Genomic DNA, 13,120 nt, shown 5'->3' on the forward strand with positions numbered 1-13,120 from the left:
TGTCAGAGAATGGGTGGGGATTTTTTGACGTCCTCCCATGATCTGAAGTGAGCGTGCGTGTTTGTGTTGGTGAAAGTTTAAGAAATGTACAACTGTCGGTTCAGCTCTCTGGTGCTCCCTGTTGGCAGTATCACTATACTGTCCTCATGTTTCACAAAAACAGTTTTGAGAGACGTTGTCAGTTTTTGTATGTTGCTTAAATCCTCCAAAGCGGTTGGCAGTAAACATCAGGTCACGGTACGCCACGGAGTCAATGAGCTCGAGTTGAAAAAGAAAAAGCTTACAGCACCTGGTATTCCCAGGCGGACTCCCATCCAAGTACTAACCAGGCCCGACCCTGCTTAGCTTACGAGATCAGACGAGATCGGGCGTGTTCAGGGTGGTATGGCCGTAAGCAATTAGTGCAGGCGCAAAACCAGGTTTTATACAGTAGCACATAAGGAGTGAGAAAGCTGCTGAGGCTCGACGTTACACTCTTACAAAAACAATCATTAGTAAGATATAAACGGCAGTAATTGATTCAGTAGAACTCCTTATCCATGTAAACGATCATTTTGACATCTGAATTCATTAATTATCTGAAATACACTGCGTGTGCGTGTGATGTTAAATGTTTGAACCAAGGTTAACGGTTAAAGTGTCAGAGAATGGGTGGTGATTTTTTGACGTCCTCCCATGATCTGAAGTGAGCGTGCGTGTTTGTGTTGGTGAAAGTTTAAGAAATGTACAACTGTCGTTTCAGCTCTCTGGTGCTCCCTGCTGGCAGTATCACTATACTGTCCTCATGTTTCACAAAAATAGTTTTGAGAGACGTTGTCAGTTTTTGTATGTTGCTTAAATCCTCCAAAGCGGTTGGCAGTAAACATCAGGTCACGGTACGCCACGGTAGGCCACGGAGTCAATGAGCTCGAGTTGAAAAAGTAAAAGCTTACAGCACCTGGTATTCCCAGGCGGTCTCCCATCCAAGTACTAACCAGGACCGACCCTGCTTAGCTTCCGAGATCAGACGAGATCGGGCGTGTTCAGGGTTGTATGGCCGTAAGCAATTAGTGCAGGCGCAAAACCAGGTTTTATACAGTAGCACATAAGGAGTGAGAAAGCTGCTGAGGCTCGACGTTACACTTTTACAAAAACAATCATTAGTTAGATATAAACGGCAGTAATTGATTCAGTAGGACTCCTTATCCATGTAAACGATCATTGTGACATCTGAATTCATTAATTATCTGAAATACACTGCGTGTGCGTGTGATGTTAAATGTTTGAACCAAGGTTAACGGTTAAAGTGTCAGAGAATGGGTGGTGATATTTTGACGTCCTCCCATGATCTGAAGTGAGCGTGCGTGTTTGTGTTGGTGAAAGTTTAAGAAATGTACAACTGTCGTTTCAGCTCTCTGGTGCTCCCTGCTGGCAGTATCACTATACTGTCCTCATGTTTCACAAAAATAGTTTTGAGAGACGTTGTCAGTTTTTGTATGTTGCTAAAATCCTCCAAAGCGGTTGGCAGTAAACATCAGGTCACGGTACGCCACGGTAGGCCACGGAGGCAATGAGCTCGAGTTGAAAAAGAAAAAGCTTACAGCACCTGGTATTCCCAGGCGGTCTCCCATCCAAGTACTAACCAGGCCCGACCCTGCTTAGCTTCCGAGATCAGACGAGATCGGGCGTGTTTTTTTTTATTTATTTTTTTATTATAAAAATAAATCAGATTTTATATACAAGCGTAATCTACACAGAGGGGAAAAAACATATACTTGAATTCAAATGTAAAATCACAAAATAAATAAAATAAAAGTAAACAATAACATCAGCATTTCAACAAATAGGTCCTCCTGCCATGCATTATTCAATCTTATACATCAGTTTCCCTTTGTCATTGACAGAAATGAAACTGCATCCATTAACAAAATGTTGAAATTCTTCCTTTTCATACTTAAAAATTAAACTTATGTCTTTTTTCAACCCTGATACAAAGTAGGCCCAGACAGATATTATTTTTTGTTCAAAATGCGCTAGATTCCTTCTTAGCCATACAGCATATCTAGCATGACTTAGTACATAGTTTATCATATTTATGTTTACTTTCTCCTTCTTTTCCCATGCTCCAAACAGAAATGTTTTTTTCCAGTCCTTTCCCTCAAAATACTGCTTCCCCCAGTTCTCCTGCAAGAATTCCTTTAGCTTCATGAAAAAGATCTTCAATTTGTCACACTCATAATACAAATGCATTAATGTCTCCGGATCAGTTTTGCATATATCGCACTCCCTTCTTACATCCTTATTTATTTGGTGTATCACCACATTTGTGTACAGTCTGTTGTGCCGTCATTTAAAATCATGATCCTGACATTCTATACTATTTTTGCTTACATTCCACTGCTTCCATATTTGATTTCCTTCCATACCTGGGAACACCTTTTCCCAAACCTTTTCCGATGCAGGTTCCTTAAATTCCTTTTGGATCAGCGCTTTGTAGTAGTCCTTTACCTTTGAATCCCTTAGTGGCCTTTTTTCCCCATTATTTTCTATATATAACTCGGGGAACGTTATTTTCCTTTCTATAACCACGTTATTTTCTATTTGCCTCACCCAATCTATTGGTGTGCTTTCTTTTATTTTATCGTACATATTTACAGTAGTGGTTTCGTTCATTTCTTCATCATACTCCTTAACTGTGTCTATTATAGCCTGGTATCTTAGAAACCCAGGTATGAATTCATATAGGCAATGTTTTATTTGTGTTAGTCCAGAATAAAATATTTTTTTATCCCATAGCATGTTATTGTTCATTTTTATCAATGGGTTACACCATATTGGTTGATTTATTACCTGACTGTATTTTGTGCATTCATATTTAATGTTTATTCTGTATTTCCCCCATGCATCAAACACCTCTTTATAATATCTAGGCACTTTCTCATACATGGAGTTTTTCATTATCATTATTAGACCGTTTTCTTCACATCTTCCATTTTTATATAAATATTCCTTAAAAACATTTTTCCATCCATAATCAACCCTATCATACAGATACTTTTTAACAGTTTTTATTCGTATTGCTTTTTTCTTAATATTCATGTCCACCAATTTCAATCCTCCTTCTTCATATTTCCCTATCAGTGTCTTTTGTGCTATTCTTGCCAGTTTCCCATCCCAAATGTAATTTGTAATTGTGCCGTTTAGCTCTTTGTGCACCCACTCTGGCATGTCTATCACAGTCAAGGCATAGACAATCTGGGATAGTATTAATGCATTTACCACTAAAACCTTCCCCTTTAATTTCAATCTCCTCGGCTTCCACGCATTTAATGTGTTTTTCACTTTATTTATTACCCCATTCCATGTCTCATCTCTCGCCTCCTTTTCTTTCACTCCCATATTTATCCCCAATATTTTCATATAATCATTTGAAACTCTAAAAGGTATGTTACAATCATTTTGGTTTATATTTCCGACGTACATTATTTCAGTTTTGTCTATATTTACTTTAGCCCCTGCTGCTCTCCCATATATTTCCATTTTTCCCATTATCCTTTTCACGCTATTCATATTTTTTACCATACATGTGGTGTCATCAGCATATTGCTGTATTTTGCTTTCACCCCCATTTGGCAATTTTATCCCCTCTATTTCCTTATCCTTCTTATCATTTCCGCGAGACTTTCTGCAGTTAAGCTGTAAAGTACTGCCGATAGCGGGCACCCTTGCCTCACAGATCTTTCCAATGGAAAAGGATCTGTTATAGCTCCATTTATTTTTATCCTACTCCTTGCATTTTTGTACAATAATTTAATCCAGTTGATTATTCTTTGCCCAAAACCAATTTTTCTAATGTGCAAAATAAAAAACTATGCTCAACCCTATCGAAGGCTTTATTAAGGTCCATACTTAAAATAATTCCACCATCCTTCCCCATGCATTCGATTGTGTCCCTTATTGTGCAAATAATGTCCGATATGTCCCTCCCTGGTATCCCATACGCCTGTGTTGGTGCTATGATTGTTGGTGCTGCTGTTTTTATTCTGTTTGCTAATACCTTTGTTAAGATCTTGTAATCCGTGTTTAGTACAGTTAGCGGTCTATAGTTTTCCAGTTTTCTTTTGCTTCCCTTATTTTTATATATGATCGTTATTAGTCCTGTTGCCAGCGACTCTGGTATCTCCTGCTCCTTCTCCATCTCTGCATAAAGTATGTTTAAAATTGGTAGCAGATCGTCTATAAATGTTTTATAAAATTCACTTGTAAGGCCATCTGTTCCCGGACTTTTATTGGTATTTAATGACATTATTGCTTCCTTTATTTCTATGTCTTTGATGTTGTCATCACACATACTTTTCTCATCATTTGTTATCGTTTTATTAATATTACCTAATACTGTATTTATATCTTCCTTCTTTGCATTTCCTTTTTTGTATAGATTTTTATAAAATGTCCCAACATTTCCAATAATGTCTACAAAATCATTTATTATCTCTCCATTTTCATTTTCTAACTCTTCAATATATACCCTTTCCTGTTTCCTTTTTTCTAATCCCAAAAAATAGCCTGTGCATCTCTCCCCCTTCATCGCATATTTCTCCCTACTCCTTGTTATTGCCCCCACACATTTATTCTGTTCATAAACGTCCAGTTTGGATTTCACCTTTATGTATTTTTCTATGCTATGTTTTGGATCCTTATCAATTCTTTCTGCCTCTTCTGCCAGCTCATCCTTCAAACATTTTATTTTCTCTCTTTCTATAAAAGCCCGGACCTTTGCATATCTAATACTTATTGTCCTTATCTTTTGCTTCAGTCTTTCCCACCATAATCCCTTGTTTCTACACATGTCCATGTTCTTTCTTCCATTCTCTATGCAGGCCACTATTTTATTTCTATATCCCTCTTCCTCTAGGAGAGTACTGTTTAGGCACCACACTCCTCCTCCCCTTCTCTCTATCCCAGTACCAACCTCTATTGACAGGATTGCATGGTCACTGAATGATGTGAATTTATACATCATATTTTTTATAAATTTAACCATTGTCTGATGTGCTATACACAAGTCTATTCGGCTTTGTTTTAATTCCCCCATTACCATTTGCCTTCTTGAGTACTCTCTCCTGTTTGGGTTTTCGTTTCTCCATACATCAATTAATTGTTTTTCCTCCATTGTTTTCAGAAAAACCTTTCTTGAAGCATCATTTTTAAATTCCTTCCCTCTTGCCATATCCAACCTTGTACTTTTTAAATTAAAATCTCCCACTATTATACAGTTTCCCACACACCATTTTCCTAAATCCAAAAAAAAAGCCTTCCTGTCTGCTTCTATATTTGGTGCATATATATTAATTATTCTGTACTCTATCTTTTTGTATTTAAATTCTATGATTATGACTCTTCCTTTTTTATCTTTGTAGATTTCTTTGAGGTTTTCTACAGTATTATTTTTTATCAGGATTGCTACCCCACATGATTTATCCGTACCATGGTTTGCATACATAATGTCTGTCCATTTCGTTTTTATATCTTTCATGATATGGTCTGTCCAGTTCGTTTCTTGCAGACATAACATGTCATTATTTTTACATTTAATTAATAGTTTTCCAAATTTGCTTTGATTCCTTAGCCCATTTGTGTTGAATGAAATCAAGCTTAACATTAAACACATAATTACGGTTTCATTCCCAACCTTCATTTTGTCCTTCTTTCCTCCCTCTTCCTCCTTTTCTCCTCAGCTTGGAGCGCAGCTTTTCTTTCTTTGTGGTCTCCTCCGCCTTTCGTTCCTTCTGCGGTCTGCTTACACTCTCTGCCTCTGAAATATCCTCGATAATCATGAAGTCCATCGCAGTTTCCCTCTCGTCTCGGTTTCCATCTCCATGCTCCTTTACCCCAACGCTGCCGGTTCCGTCTGCTGGAGTCGTCTCGCGAGGAGCCTTCTCTCCACTCGATTCCTCTCCGGACCGGCTCTCCTCCTGCCCCACAGCTCCCAACACGTCTCCTGCTGCGACGTCACTCAGGGGATGCCGTCTTTGGTTCTGCACCATGGTCTCCGCCCTGCTCTCTGGGACGCCCCCTAGGTCTCCCTCCGTCTGCATGTCGTCCTCGTCGCTGTCCTCCGGCTCCTCCTCCTCGCCGTCAGTGCTGTTGACCTCCTCCGCGACGTTGACCTCCTCCGCGACGCTGACATCCTCTCTCTCCGCTGCTTCTGGAACACACTCCCTTGCATAGTGTCCCTGTTTTTTACACCTGTGACATCTGAATTCTGGGCATTCTCGGAAGATGTGACCCGGTTTTATACATAATCTGCATACTTTCATCTGCCTGTCATGGATCACGCGGAAGTACTCTCCCCCCTCTAGTGTTTCGAACTTCGTTGTGTAAGGTAGCGATTTCACTGTTTCAGTGAACCGGACCTTCAAGAACCTGGTTCCATCGGCTATATCAGTTCCTGGCCACATTCTTCTTTTAATTGGCGAGATTGCCTTAACTCCCCATTCTGCAAGTTTGGCAAGAATGACACCATCCACAATGTACGTCGGCAAGTTTAAAAAAGATACAACTAATTCGTCATTTCTAATTTCTTTTGCCACTACCGTGCTCTTCTTTATTCTAATCCCATCTAACAGTTTATCCTTCCCTTCAACATTGTCCATTGTTATTTCGTACTTTTTGGGCATTTTAAAACGGCATCCATTCACCACCCCGCACGTTTTTTTAACCTCACTTAGAAGCTCCATCATAGTCACCATCTCATCTCCAACGATCTCTACCGCCAAGGTAAGCTCCTTCTCAAATTTCTTATCTGTGCTTTGAAGAAGTTCCGAGGTACTTTTACTGTTGTCCGTGATCCTTCTCATAGTCGTTTCCTTTCCAATGTCGGCGTTCTTTGTCGGTTGCTGCGTCTTGCCGTTGTCCATGATCCTGCTCGTGGTCGGGGTCTTTCCATGGTCGGTGTTCTTGGGCGATGTCTGCTCCATGCCGTTGTCCATATTCTGTGTCGTTGTGCTTGCCGGTCCGCTGTCAGTTGCCATGAGATCCGTCCTACTCCTCTCTACTCGCTCTCTCCTCTCCATTACGTCACTCATTCAAACACACACACACAAACAAAAACAAAAAAGACGTTCCCCCGAACAGCAAGCTGCTGGGGGAATAAAAAAAACTAAAACAAAAAGTAAAACACACTCACTCACTTTAAATCTAGCACAAACAAAAAAGTCCACCTGCTCTCTCCACCTGCTCTCTCTGCTCACTGCTCACTTCCTGGTTACACACCTGAACAGGATCAGACGAGATCGGGCGTGTTTTTTTTTTTTTTCTTTTTGGTGACACCCGTCACTACTTACAGCAACCTGGGCTTCTGAGGAGGTCTCCCATCCAAGTACTAACCAGGCCCGACACTGCTTAGCTTCCGAGATCAGACGAGATCGGGCGTGTTCAGGGTGGTATGGCCTTAAGCAATTAGTGCAGGCGCAAAACCAGGTTTTATACAGTAGCACATAAGGAGTGAGAAAGCTGCTGAGGCTCGACGTTACACTTTTACAAAAACAATCATTAGTTAGATATAAACGGCAGTAATTGATTCAGTAGGACTCCTTATCCATGTAAACGATCATTGTGACATCTGAATTCATTAATTATCTGAAATACACTGCGTGTGCGTGTGATGTTAAATGTTTGAACCAAGGTTAACGGTTAAAGTGTCAGAGAATGGGTGGGGATTTTTTGACGTCCTCCCATGATCTGAAGTGAGCGTGCGTGTTTGTGTTGGTGAAAGTTTAAGAAATGTACAACTGTCGGTTCAGCTCTCTGGTGCTCCCTGCTGGCAGTATCACTATACTGTCCTCATGTTTCACAAAAATAGTTTTGAGAGACGTTGTCAGTTTTTGTATGTTGCTTAAATCCTCCAAAGCGGTTGGCAGTAAACATCAGGTCACGGTACGCCACGGAGTCAATGAGCTCGAGTTGAAAAAGAAAAAGCTTACAGCACCTGGTATTCCCAGGCAGTCTCCCATCCAAGTACTAACCAGGCCCGACCCTGCTTAGCTTCCGAGATCAGACGAGATCGGGCGTTTTCAGGGTGGTATTGCCGTAAGCAATTAGTGCAGGCGCAAAACCAGTTTTTATACAGTAGCACATAAGGAGTGAGAAAGCTGCTGAGGCTCGACGTTACACTTTTACAAAAACAATCATTAGTTAGATATAAACGGCAGTAATTGATTCAGTAGGACTCCTTATCCATGTAAACGATCATTGTGACATCTGAATTCATTAATTATCTGAAATACACTGCGTGTGCGTGTGACGTAAATGTTTGAACCAAGGTTAACGGTTAAAGTGTCAGAGAATGGGTGGTGATTTTTTGACGTCCTCCCATGATCTGAAGTGAGCGTGCGTGTTTGTGTTGGTGAAAGTTTAAGAAATGTACAACTGTCGGTTCAGCTCTCTGGTGCTCCCTGTTGGCAGTATCACTATACTGTCCTCATGTTTCACAAAAACAGTTTTGAGAGACGTTGTCAGTTTTTGTATGTTGCTTAAATCCTCCAAAGCGGTTGGCAGTAAACATCAGGTCACGGTACGCCACGGAGTCAATGAGCTCGAGTTGAAAAAGAAAAAGCTTACAGCACCTGGTATTCCCAGGCGGACTCCCATCCAAGTACTAACCAGGCCCGACCCTGCTTAGCTTACGAGATCAGACGAGATCGGGCGTGTTCAGGGTGGTATGGCCGTAAGCAATTAGTGCAGGCGCAAAACCAGGTTTTATACAGTAGCACATAAGGAGTGAGAAAGCTGCTGAGGCTCGACGTTACACTCTTACAAAAACAATCATTAGTAAGATATAAACGGCAGTAATTGATTCAGTAGAACTCCTTATCCATGTAAACGATCATTTTGACATCTGAATTCATTAATTATCTGAAATACACTGCGTGTGCGTGTGATGTTAAATGTTTGAACCAAGGTTAACGGTTAAAGTGTCAGAGAATGGGTGGTGATTTTTTGACGTCCTCCCATGATCTGAAGTGAGCGTGCGTGTTTGTGTTGGTGAAAGTTTAAGAAATGTACAACTGTCGTTTCAGCTCTCTGGTGCTCCCTGCTGGCAGTATCACTATACTGTCCTCATGTTTCACAAAAATAGTTTTGAGAGACGTTGTCAGTTTTTGTATGTTGCTTAAATCCTCCAAAGCGGTTGGCAGTAAACATCAGGTCACGGTACGCCACGGAGTCAATGAGCTCGAGTTGAAAAAGAAAAAGCTTACAGCACCTGGTATTCCCAGGCGGTCTCCCATCCAAGTACTAACCAGGCCCGACCCTGCTTAGTTTCCGAGATCAGACGAGATCGGGCGTGTTTTTTTTTTTTTTTTTTTTTTTTATTATAAAAATAAATCAGATTTTATATACAAGCGTAATCTACACAGAGGGGAAAAAACATATACTTGAATTCAAATGTAAAATCACAAAATAAATAAAATAAAAGTAAACAATAACATCAGCATTTCAACAAATAGGTCCTCCTGCCATGCATTATTCAATCTTATACATCAGTTTCCCTTTGTCATTGACAGAAATGAAACTGCATCCATTAACAAAATGTTGAAATTCTTCCTTTTCATACTTAAAAATTAAACTTATGTCTTTTTTCAACCCTGATACAAAGTAGGCCCAGACAGATATTATTTTTTTGTTCAAAATGCGCTAGATTCCTTCTTAGCCATACAGCATATCTAGCATGACTTAGTACATAGTTTATCATATTTATGTTTACTTTCTCCTTCTTTTCCCATACTCCAAACAGAAATGTTTTTTCCAGTCCTTTCCCTCAAAATACTGCTTCCCCCAGTTCTCCTGCAAGAATTCCTTTAGCTTCATGAAAAAGATCTTCAATTTGTCACACTCATAATACAAATGCATTAATGTCTCCGGATCAGTTTTGCATATATCGCACTCCCTTCTTACATCCTTATTTATTTGGTGTATCACCACATTTGTGTACAGTCTGTTGTGCCGTCATTTAAATCATGATCCTGACATTCTATACTATTTTTGCTTACATTCCACTGCTTCCATATTTGATTTCCTTCCATACCTGGGAACACCTTTTCCCAAACCTTTTCCGATGCAGGTTCCTTAAATTCCTTTTGGATCAGCGCTTTGTAGTAGTCCTTTACCTTTGAATCCCTTAGTGGCCTTTTTTCCCCATTATTTTCTATATATAACTCGGGGAACGTTATTTTCCTTTCTATAACCACGTTATTTTCTATTTGCCTCACCCAATCTATTGGTATGCTTTCTTTTATTTTATCGTACATATTTACAGTAGTGGTTTCGTTCATTTCTTCATCATACTCCTTAACTGTGTCTATTATAGCCTGGTATCTTAGAAACCCAGGTATGAATTCATATAGGCAATGTTTTATTTGTGTTAGTCCAGAATAAAATATTTTTTTATCCCATAGCATGTTATTGTTCATTTTTATCAATGGGTTACACCATATTGGTTGATTTATTACCTGACTGTATTTTGTGCATTCATATTTAATGTTTATTCTGTATTTCCCCCATGCATCAAACACCTCTTTATAATATCTAGGCACTTTCTCATACATGGAGTTTTTCATTATCATTATTAGACCGTTTTCTTCACATCTTCCATTTTTATATAAATATTCCTTAAAAACATTTTTCCATCCATAATCAACCCTATCATACAGATACTTTTTAACAGTTTTTATTCGTATTGCTTTTTTCTTAATATTCAAGTCCACCAATTTCAATCCTCCTTCTTCATATTTCCCTATCAGTGTCTTTTGTGCTATTCTTGCCAGTTTCCCATCCCAAATGTAATTTGTAATTGTGCCGTTTAGCTCTTTGTGCACCCACTCTGGCATGTCTATCACAGTCAAGGCATAGACAATCTGGGATAGTATTAATGCATTTACCACTAAAACCTTCCCCTTTAATTTCAATCTCCTCGGCTTCCACGCATTTAATGTGTTTTTCACTTTATTTATTACCCCATTCCATGTCTCATCTCTCGCCTCCTTTTCTTTCACTCCCATATTTATCCCCAATATTTTCATATAATCATTTGAAACTCTAAAAGGTATGTTACAATCATTTTGGTTTATATTTCCGACGTACATTATTTCAGTTTTGTCTATATTTACTTTAGCCCCTGCTGCTCTCCCATATATTTCCATTTTTCCCATTATCCTTTTCACGCTATTCATATTTTTTACCATACATGTGGTGTCATCAGCATATTGCTGTATTTTGCTTTCACCCCCATTTGGCAATTTTATCCCCTCTATTTCCTTATCATTCTTTATCATTTCCGCGAGACTTTCTGCAGTTAAGCTGTAAAGTACTGCCGATAGCGGGCACCCTTGCCTCACAGATCTTTCCAATGGAAAAGGATCTGTTATAGCTCCATTTATTTTTATCCTACTCCTTGCATTTTTGTACAATAATTTAATCCAGTTGATTATTCTTTGCCCAAAACCAATTTTTCTAATGTGCAAAATAAAAACTATGCTCAACCCTATCGAAGGCTTTATTAAGGTCCATACTTAAAATAATTCCACCATCCTTCCCCATGCATTCGATTGTGTCCCTTATTGTGCAAATAATGTCCGATATGTCCCTCCCTGGTATCCCATACGCCTGTGTTGGTGCTATGATTGTTGGTGCTGCTGTTTTATTCTGTTTGCTAATACCTTTGTTAAGATCTTGTAATCCGTGTTTAGTACAGTTAGCGGTCTATAGTTTTCCAGTTTTCTTTTGCTTCCCTTATTTTTATATATGATCGTTATTAGTCCTGTTGCCAGCGACTCTGGTATCTCCTGCTCCTTCTCCATCTCTGCATAAAGTATGTTTAAAATTGGTAGCAGATCGTCTATAAATGTTTTATAAAATTCACTTGTAAGGCCATCTGTTCCCGGACTTTTATTGGTATTTAATGACATTATTGCTTCCTTTATTTCTATGTCTTTGATGTTGTCATCACACATACTTTTCTCATCATTTGTTATCGTTTTATTAATATTACCTAATACTGTATTTATATCTTCCTTCTTTGCATTTCCTTTTTTTGTATAGATTTTTATAAAATGTCCCAACATTTCCAATAATGTCTACAAAATCATTTATTATCTCTCCATTTTCATTTTCTAACTCTTCAATATATACCCTTTCCTGTTTCCTTTTTTCTAATCCCAAAAAATAGCCTGTGCATCTCTCCCCCTTCGTCGCATATTTCTCCCTACTCCTTGTTATTGCCCCCATACATTTATTCTGTTCATAAACGTCCAGTTTGGATTTCACCTTCATGTATTTTTCTATGCTATGTTTTGGATCCTTATCAATTCTTTCTGCCTCTTCTGCCAGCTCATCCTTCAAACATTTTATTTTCTCTCTTTCTATAAAAGCCCGGACCTTTGCATATCTAATACTTATTGTCCTTATCTTTTGCTTCAGTCTTTCCCACCATAATCCCTTGTTTCTACACATGTCCATGTTCTTTCTTCCATTCTCTATGCAGGCCACTATTTTATTTCTATATCCCTCTTCCTCTAGGAGAGTACTGTTTAGGCACCACACTCCTCCTCCCCTTCTCTCTATCCCAGTACCAACCTCTATTGACAGGATTGCATGGTCACTGAATGATGTGAATTTATACATCATATTTTTTATAAATTTAACCATTGTCTGATGTGCTATACACAAGTCTATTCGGCTTTGTTTTAATTCCCCCATTACCATTTGCCTTCTTGAGTACTCTCTCCTGTTTGGGTTTTCGTTTCTCCATACATCAATTAATTGTTTTTCCTCCATTGTTTCAGAAAAACCTTTCTTGAAGCATCATTTTTAAATTCCTTCCCTCTTGCCATATCCAACCTTGTACTTTTTAAATTAAAATCTCCCACTATTATACAGTTTCCCACACACCATTTTCCTAAATCCAAAAAAAAAGCCTTCCTGTCTGCTTCTATATTTGGTGCATATATATTAATTATTCTGTACTCTATCTTTTTGTATTTAAATTCTATGATTATGACTCTTCCTTTTTTATCTTTGTAGATTTCTTTGAGGTTTTCTACAGTATTATTTTTTATCAGGATTGCTACCCCACATGCTTTAT

At 38.8% G+C, this 13,120-nt stretch overlaps 5 non-coding genes across 5 annotated transcripts; all 5 read right to left on the reverse strand.

The window, feature by feature from the left end:
* Positions 1–277: 277 nt before the first annotated feature.
* LOC130378584 (5S ribosomal RNA) lies at positions 278–396 on the reverse strand. Its single transcript, XR_008894781.1, has one exon. It is a non-coding gene; the product is annotated as a 5S ribosomal RNA (ribosomal RNA).
* Positions 397–925: 529 nt separating this feature from the next.
* Positions 926–1,044, reverse strand: LOC130378593 (5S ribosomal RNA). The gene has a single exon (XR_008894789.1). It is a non-coding gene; the product is annotated as a 5S ribosomal RNA (ribosomal RNA).
* Positions 1,045–7,318: 6,274 nt separating this feature from the next.
* Positions 7,319–7,438, reverse strand: LOC130378605 (5S ribosomal RNA). Its single transcript, XR_008894801.1, has one exon. It is a non-coding gene; the product is annotated as a 5S ribosomal RNA (ribosomal RNA).
* Positions 7,439–7,957: 519 nt separating this feature from the next.
* LOC130378574 (5S ribosomal RNA) lies at positions 7,958–8,076 on the reverse strand. Its single transcript, XR_008894772.1, has one exon. It is a non-coding gene; the product is annotated as a 5S ribosomal RNA (ribosomal RNA).
* Positions 8,077–8,594: 518 nt separating this feature from the next.
* LOC130378585 (5S ribosomal RNA) lies at positions 8,595–8,713 on the reverse strand. The gene has a single exon (XR_008894782.1). It is a non-coding gene; the product is annotated as a 5S ribosomal RNA (ribosomal RNA).
* Between the last annotated feature and the right edge of the window lie 4,407 nt (positions 8,714–13,120).

Source organism: Gadus chalcogrammus, unplaced genomic scaffold (genome assembly GCF_026213295.1).
Source record: "Gadus chalcogrammus isolate NIFS_2021 unplaced genomic scaffold, NIFS_Gcha_1.0 GACHA089, whole genome shotgun sequence".
NCBI classification, from domain to species: Eukaryota; Metazoa; Chordata; class Actinopteri; order Gadiformes; family Gadidae; genus Gadus; species Gadus chalcogrammus.